At 57.6% G+C, this 8,474-nt stretch overlaps 1 long non-coding RNA gene across 1 annotated transcript; it reads left to right on the top strand.

The window, feature by feature from the left end:
- Positions 1-247: 247 nt before the first annotated feature.
- LOC121478157 lies at positions 248-7,884 on the top strand. The gene is made up of 3 exons (XR_005984422.1): positions 248-1,036; positions 4,950-5,135; positions 5,273-7,884. It is a non-coding gene; the product is annotated as an uncharacterized LOC121478157 (long non-coding RNA).
- Positions 7,885-8,474: the final 590 nt, after the last annotated feature.

Below are 8,474 nucleotides of genomic sequence, written 5' to 3'. Positions count from 1 at the left end.
GGCTTAGAGGGATTACTTTGTCATGTGACTTTGGACAAGTCCATTCCCTCTATGGGCCCTGATTTCCCCACCTGTAAGATGTGGGTTCGATTAAGATGTCTTTGGAGCTAATAATATGTGAACTTGAGATTCACCAACACATTCTGAATGATCCAAAAGGAAGTGTGAGTGTGTGTGTGTGTGTGTGTGTGTGTGTCTGTGTGTGTGTGTGTGTGTGTGTGTGTCTGTGTGTGTGTGTGTTTGGGGAGGGTGGGCCGAGTGACTTTGAAAGGTCTGGGGCCACATGATCCTGGGCCAGGGTCCTCCTCCTGCTGGGCTCCCTGGCTCCTATGACCACCCAACCCAAGTCTGCCCTAGCGATGGGTGCCAACGTGGAGGAGGTGTGGGGGAGGCAGGGACTGAGGGAAGGGGCTTCTGCTTGGTTAGGGGCTGGAGGCCTGTTGGTGCGAGAATCTTGGACTTCCAGGCTGTAGACGGAAGCCAGGGAAAGGGAAGCCAGGACCAGCTCAGGTGGGGAGGCAGCAGCATTTAGCTTCTGATTCTCCATCAGTCCTGAGGGCTCGGCTGGGCTGTGCCCCGGGGGGCTGAAGAGGGTTATGGCTGGGTCCCAGCCCCCAGCTGAGAATCCTGCACCCCCTTGGAGTTTCCTGGCGTGTGCTGAGCCTCCATGGGACACTCCCAGTTGGCCTGCCCAGGGAGCTGGAGGCAGGTGAGGCCGCAGCCTCCCTCTGCTTTCCTAGGCCTCGGCCCTGCCCACCTCCCTGTTCACTGGAGCTGGACCTGGACTTGGTGAGAGCCCGCCTGATTGCACAGCTGGCTGCCCCCTGCCACCCGAGGCCTGTTCCCCACCACCTGCAGCCCGGCTCTGCCAGGAACTCACTGGGGCTGCTTCCAAGCACCCGTGGGCTGCAGCCCAGCGTTCTGCTCTGGCCATCAGGGCCCTGCTCCGGGCCGTGCAGAGGCGCCAAGGTGGAGACTGGAGTGGAGCCAGCCGGGAGGAGAAGGCACCAACCCGGCCAGCTGGGCCCAGGAGCAGGTGGGGGAATGAGCGCGGTGGGGTCCACTTCTCTGCAGGAGCCGGCAGCGCTGGACTTGTCTCCCACCTCTGCCTGCCGGTCCCCCAGGAGCTTGGGGTCCTGCCCACCCCACTTTCCTCTCTCCGTAGCGCTTCTATCCCGCATCCCTGCGTCCTGCTTTCTCCCAGCGGGGCTTTCGGAGAAGGGGTGGGGCTGGGAGGGAACCCAGAGCAGAAGGAAGGGGGTGGTGGAGCAGAGGCCAGCCGGCAGGGGTGGGAGGGAGGCAATTCAGGTGGTGTCCTGATAAGGAAGCGTCAATTCCTAATCCACACCCCCTGCCTGCGCCTGGTGAGGCTCCCTCCCTCTGCCCCGGGCCGGGCCAAGGCCGGAAGGGACCGGTTCTGGTCCGAATGAACGGGGCTGAGGAGCATCAGCACCGCTGGGGCAGCGGCCTGCGGAGCCTCTGGTGGGCAAGGCCAGCGAGCACAGGGGGGATCCGCGAGGTTCAGTCCCCATCACAGAAGTCCGTCAGGTGGCCCTGGGATTCACGGGGCAGGCCGGGCGGTGATTTCCTTTGAGGCACGCGGCCCCTCTTGGCGCCGGCAGGGACCAGTCCCATCCGTGGTCGGGGAGGAGGAGGCTCCGGGAGGGCGGGTGCTTGGCCTCCCTTACGCAGCCGGCAGATGCGCAGGGCTAGCGGTGTTGGGGAAGGAGATGGTGTGCGGGGTCGGTGAGGGGTTCCTGGGGCCTTCCCCTCCGGGCAAGGAGAGGAAGAGCCCCTCCCTCACACCAGGCCACCCTCCAACTCCACCGGACACCACCCCCCTGAACCCGACTGGCAGGTGGATGGAATAGTGGCAGGGATGCGCCACCCCGGCCAGCAGGTGCCAGAGCTCAGAGCTCACAGGCAGGACCCCGCCAGGCTCCAGGGAAGCCCCAGGGAGGCTCGGGACCACCGGAGTGGCCCCAGGAGCTTGTCACTGCTGGCCCGGCAGGTAGCCTGTGGGGTAGAGAGCCCTTAGGGAGAGGCTGGCCCGGGGTGCAGCCAGGGAAGCAGCTGCAGCGGTCTGTAAGAGCCCAGGTGGGGTCCCTGGTGCACCCCTTTCCGAGACCCCTCCACCCAGTCCTGTCCTCAGGAGCCTCTCTCATCTCTCAGGGGGCCTGGCTGGGAACTCAGACTTGCTGAAAATCTCACCAAGTTCCTTCATAGGCCCTTGGGAGCTCCCCGAGGGCTGGACTGGGGCTGAGGGGCCAAGCTGCTCCCCTTCCCTAGCCAGGAGGGTGACAGGGAAGCCCAGGGCTGGCGCAGACCTTCTTGCCTGATGCCCGTGCCCAGGGCAGCAGGGATGGAGGGAATCCCAGCTGGGCTGGTCTCCGGGGATTCATGGGAGGGCAAGGGGCCGGGGTGTTCCTCCCAGATCTGGTGCAGGAGAATCGGCAAGGGTTAGGAACCCAGGAAGCAGCCTTAATCCTGTCGGTCTCCCTCTGCGGCTGCCCCCGCCCCGCCCCACCCCCCTTCTGACTCTGGGTCCGTTGGGGGAAGGGGATCTCCTCAGCTGGACGGGATCCTTCCTTCTCTTCCCACTGCCCCCCCCCGCCCCCCCCGCCCCCCCCCCTCCCCGGCCTTGAGGTTTGCGGTGGGGAGAGGTGGCAGGGCCTGGCTGGGCGCGCCTGGCCGTGGGAGGCTCGCCACAACAGCTGGCGGTGCGCGGCCGTGGGTGGCTGCGAGTGGGGACTTGCTTTAGCGGGCAAGCTAATCTCATTTGGTTGCTGCAGCCCGAACAACCAGGGCTGCATGCTAAGTGGCCGGAGGCAGCAGTACGACTCAGGACAGACCCGGGAGAGGGGACTGGACCCGTGCGCAGCCGGGAGAACCCAGAGTCCAGCCCTGACTGGGGTGAGAAGCCATCCTGGGCAGTGGCAGGGGGCATCGAGGGGGACTGTGCACTCTGTGGGGTCTCGAAGCTTCCTCCCTGGGTGGGCGCAGGCGGAGGTACCTCCTGGAAGATGGGGGCATCAGAGTCCCCCAGCTCGTCTGTCAATTCTCTGCTCTCCTCCTTTGGGATCCCAGGGGTAAGGTTTGTGGAGATCTGGCACCGGACCCCTGGAGCTCGGCTGGTCCTGTGACTGCACGGAGGGCACCTGCTCCGGGGGAGAGGAGCTGATGCTGGAGGCCCGGGAAGTGCTGGAGAAGAGGAGGAGAAGGTGGCTGGGGAGGCCGGAACTCTGTGGGCCCTGCTCAGTCACCCACTCCTCCCAGCCTCCACGAGCTTGTCTGGAGGGAGGCCCAGAAGGGCCCCAGCCGCTACAGGATGACCAAGGCTAGGACTCTTGTGAAATGATCCGAAACCTCGTTAGCTCAGAGGGGGAGGGATGGAAGTGCCAGGGATGGGAGTCTGGGGTTGGCTGAGGGGCTGGGCTGGGAGCCAAGAGGGCCTCCTGACCAACTGCAACCCATACTCCCCACCTGCCACCCCTCAGGCCCCCTGTGCCGGGAGCTCTGGGCTTTGGGCAAGTGCACAGCTCCAACATAGGGGGCTGCCTGCATCGCGGTGAGGGATGGAGACCTGCTGACCACCACAAACCCAGACAGGCTGCCGGCTGGGCGGCACTCACGGAACCCTCTGTGGCTCAGTTTCCCCATGTGCAAGAGGGGCTGCCGACCAGACCAGATGATGCATGGCCCGTGTCTGGCTCAGTGTCCAGTGCCAAAGAAGCCCTGTTATCCTTTTCCAGCATCACATCCAGCACAGTGCTGGGCACCCAGAAGGCACCCCGATACACTCAAAGCCCTGCGACGCTCCGTCATTGGAGTCTGATGGGCCTTCAGAAAACAGCCCTGCCCTCACCGGCTGTGCGGCTGTGGGCAAACATCTTCAGCTCTCTGAACCTCAGAGTCTCCATCCGTAGTGGGAACAAGGATACTTACCTTACAGGAATGATGCGAGGAGCTAAATAATATACACATAAACATAAATAAAACTATAAATACATATTTGTAGAACAGTGCCCAGTAGGGCAGTAGGTGCTCAGTAAATAGCTGTCCTGCCTGTAGGAGCGCCCTGTCCGACGCTAACTCACAGGGGACACACTGAGGTCCAGGTTGAGGTAAAGGGCTCACTCAGGACCCAGGGCTGGGCCTCCTGACACCTATGGGGGAACAAGAAGGAAGAAATCTCTGGCCGTCGGTTTTGCCACCTGTAGAAGGAGTCAGCTGGATGGATCTATGGCTTCCAGCTTGGCCCTGGGCTCTCAGGGACCAAGCTGCTTGGTGACTGCTAAGCCTCAAATGTGTGAAAGCCCCGGATTTACTCATGTTCTGGGATCCTGGTGGCTTAGACCATCTGGGCCGCTTTGTCTTGCCATGCCCCAGCCCGTGAAGACCTTCCTCATCCCTCCCCGGGTCATGGTTGGCTCACCCGGCTGGCAGAGGGTGAGTGGATGGACAGGGGGAGCCACCCCATCACAGCCCCAGCCGGCTGGAGTCTGGACCTTGGATGCTGTCCCCCTGCTTGTCTAATTTAATCACAGCTGTGTGCACGGTGACTCTATAAATAATTTTTAGTGCGACATAACCATTATTTCACTAATTGCTTCATGCGCACCCCTGGCCTGTGAGATAAATTAAAGTTTGCTGAGTCAGCACCTTTGGCCGTTGCCGCTTTGGGGTTTGGGAAGTGCAGCCCAACGACTGTTCCCATGTCAGCTTCAACTTGGCATCCCAGGGGAAGGCACCACTCACATGAAGGGAACAAGGGTGGAAGGAATGAGATAGAATGACGGAAAGGGGGCTAACAAGGGTTGCCATGTACAGTTGTACAGGTTGTATCTTGCACAAGGATAGTTGGCCCAGCGGGCAAGTGGGGACTGAAATGTAGCCGATACAATGCTTTATCAATGCCTGTGCCCTGACATGGAATTTTGTTGACTCAGGAGAAGCAGATACCTTTTTGCGAGCTGCACAAAGGGACTCACTATAGGGACCAGTAGACCTGAAGTGACACCCGTTCAGCAGGTTGTCAGGCCTACCCCTGTCAGAGGGAAAGCGAAGCAGTCTATGCCTCAAGAGCGTCTTACAGATTATCAATCATGTGGATGATCAGGATTCAAGGTCAGATGGTAAGTGACCTCGGGCAAGTCACTCTCCCTCCTCTGGGTTATAATGTTTTCACAGTTTAGGAAGCTCTAATCCCATCTAAGGCTGGGCTTCCAACCCTAGGCACTGACTCTAGACACTGTTCTTTCCACCGTTCTAGCATATTCCGAAGTCATAGAGGTGGCTTGGAAGAAAGGTTCCCACAGTCAAGCGCATTTGGGAAGCCTCGGGTTTCTTTCCTGCAGAACTTTCCAGAGAGGCTGTAGTATGTTCCAAAGCAGCATGGCTCTCAGCGTGGCAGGAGATTCCTGAATGCTTTTGGCTACAGGATTCTTCATTTTAGGGCTCCTGTTCATGTGAGGATCCTAGTTTCTACCCTTGGGCGTATGAACCAGTGCCTTTCATCCCCAAGAGCAGAGAACTCTTCTCTTCGATGCTATGCTTCTGTCCCACTGCCCATGGTGGGCACACGGAGCCCTGACTGGACTCAGGGCGCATCCTGACCTGTCCCCCAGGAGCAGATGTGGGTTTTCCTTCTCACTGCTGGGTGTGAACGAGTCCTGACTCTGAGCCCTGAGGCCACAGGCTCCAAGGTCCTCGAGGGCAGAAGTCGCATCTGAGGCCTCGCTCAGGGGCTACGTGTTGAGTAAATGAATGTCCAAGTGGCTGATCTGACAACTGGGCGCTGAGACACCTGGCTTCTTGCCCGCCCTAAACCCTGCCGGCTGTGCGACCTTTGAGCAGATTGCTTCTGGGACTCTGTGGCCACCTGAGCTCCCTGTTTGTCGGATGTGGCTCCACCACTCGGTCCTGTTGACTCTGCGGCGCTGGGAACGCCGGGTGCGTGGGCATGATTCCCGAAGTGTGACCTGCAGGGCAAAAGCGGGCACCGTCGCTATGGTCTGTCTCCCGGGCCCCGGCGCTGGGACTGCAAACAGCGTTCAAGGGTTCTGTGGACTGAGGGCCCTCCTGGGGTCAGGCCCTGTCCCACATCCTTCTTGTCCAGTAATCCTCACAACGCTGTGCGAAGACGGTCTTATACTTGTTTTATGAACGAGAAAACTGAGGATCAGAGAGGCGCTGAGGCTCACCCAAGGTCACACAGCTGGATTTGAACCCACATCTCTCTGTCTCCAGGCCTGGTTTTTCTTTCCACTCTCGCCTTATTGGCTTCTATCTTACCACCCTTTGTGGGCAGGGAGATGGAGCGGATTATTAAGGATTGCTAGTGGTAGAGGGACTCAGGGTCCCCATGTCCAGTCATTTGCTATGTTACCAGTGACGAGGGCCGCGTTTTGTTGAGTGTCTCTCATGCTCCTTGCACTGAGTCTCTGGTTTAGATCCATTAGTCTCTCCACTGAATGTTCTCTCCAGTTTTGGGACGTGGAAATGGAGGTGTGGAATGTTTAGGTGGCCTGTTCAAGTGCCCGCAATTAAGGAAGAGATGGCCAAAGTCGGTCTGATTCCAGAACTTTGCTATTTCCCCTATTCTCGGGCCGCTGTAAATCCGTGACCTCAAATAGCCAGCCTCGGTCTCAGAGGGGTGACCCGTCTTCTCCCTGCCTCCAGGGTCTGACACAACGGGCTCCTCTGCGGTAGCTGCCAATGAGGTACCCCCTCAGGCGGGTCAGGAGCCTCTGGGCCTCTCCTTCCCCACCCACCCCTGTGCCCGCCTCCCCCGGGGCCCTGTCCTTGTCCCTCAGCACACCATCATTGCTGGAAACGCTGAAGAATGATGGCAGAGCTTTGGCCCAGCTTCTCCAAGGTCTCCATCTAATAGACAGGGAGGCCGGAAGGAGGGGACAGGGAGTGAAGTGACTGCTGACATTCAGGATTGATGCAGAGCAGTTTACACCTGAGCCTCCCTCAGAAGGCTGCCTCTGGAAGGGGCTCAGCCAGCCTCATCCTCTCCCTGTCCCATCTCCCCTGCCAGGGTGACTGACGCCCTGGCCACCGGTCACAGCCACACTCCTGAGTGCAGCATTCAAGGCCCCTCGCCTCTAGCCCCAGCCTCCCTGTCTCTCCAGCCTCATCCCTTGCTTGCTCATGTATTTTAAAAAAATATTTCTTGATCACTTCGGTGCCTGGCAGTGTTCTAGGTACTGAAGATACAGCAGAGAACACAACAGATAAAATCTCTGCCCTCCTGGGAGGAACTGACAGTAAAGCAAGTTAACAAACAAATGTGTAATGTCAGACAGAGAGAGGGGCTTTTTAAGAAAAACAAAACAAAACAAAACCAGACTCCTCCAAGGAATTCTTAGACAGAATTCAGGGGGTCAGTGAAGTTAAAGGGGGAAAATTGCATTTTTATTTCACTAACCTCTCACTGAAATACAGCATTTCTCTTCAATTATAAATGTTGGCAACACACTGCAGGAGTATTAGCGATGCCTGTGACTTTGTCACCAGCAGAAATCAGATATTTCCTATCACATTACAGTTGTTGTCGACATTTCAAAATATCATTGATACTCATCACTGCTTCAAAATTGTGACAGTTAATAGAACTGCCGCTAGCTCTTGTTATGTAATGCGTTAATAAAGAAGCACATATAGTACTCTATCACACGTTTGTTTTGTAAATATTTTGAAAACTCTATTTCAATATCATTGACTTCCTTTGTGAGTCTATGTATTTTCTGTTGCACATTTAAACACATCATTCTGGGGACGCCTGGGGGGCTCCGTAGTTGAGCATCTGCCTTTGGCTCAGGGCATGATCCCAGGGTTCTGGGATCAAGTCCCACATCGGGCTCTCCGCAGAGAGCCTGCTTCTCCCTCTGCCTGTGTCTCTGCCTCTCTCTCTCTCTCTGTCTGTCTCTCATGAATAAATAAATAGAATCTTTATAAAAAAAAAAAACACCACATGTTATTCTGTAAAGGGGTCCATAGGCTTCACTAGATGCCAAAGGACTCATGTTCCCAAATGGGTTAAGTCCCTGAGTACAGAATGATGCAGGGGGGCAGAGTGTAGGTAGAAGGGTCAGGAGGTCTTTCTGGGGAAATATTTGAGCAGGGACTCAAAGGAGGCAGAGGAGCTGCCACACAAAAGTTCTGAGTGAAGTTCATTCTGGGCAGGAGCAGGGGACCAGGGGAGCAGCAAGTCTAAGGGCTCTGAGTGGGAAGGGGCCAGGAGGCCAGTGTGGCTGGAGCAAAGTTACCACCAGGGTGGAGGATGGGGAGGGTGGGGGCCGCACCAAGCAAGGGTTCACAGGCCTTGGTGAGCCTTGGGGTTTCGTTCTGAGTGGTGTGGGGAAGCTACTGTAGGGGACGATACATTCCAATTTGTTGACTAGGGGGTTATTCTGGATGAGCAGTGGGGTCAGAGGGTAGCAGGAGACCAGGAGCAAGGCCTCTGC

Source organism: Vulpes lagopus, chromosome 18, assembly GCF_018345385.1.
Source record: "Vulpes lagopus strain Blue_001 chromosome 18, ASM1834538v1, whole genome shotgun sequence".
NCBI lineage: Eukaryota > Metazoa > Chordata > Mammalia > Carnivora > Canidae > Vulpes > Vulpes lagopus.
Note: the sequence above shows the minus strand (reverse complement) of the source record. Positions and strands in the feature narration are given on the sequence as shown.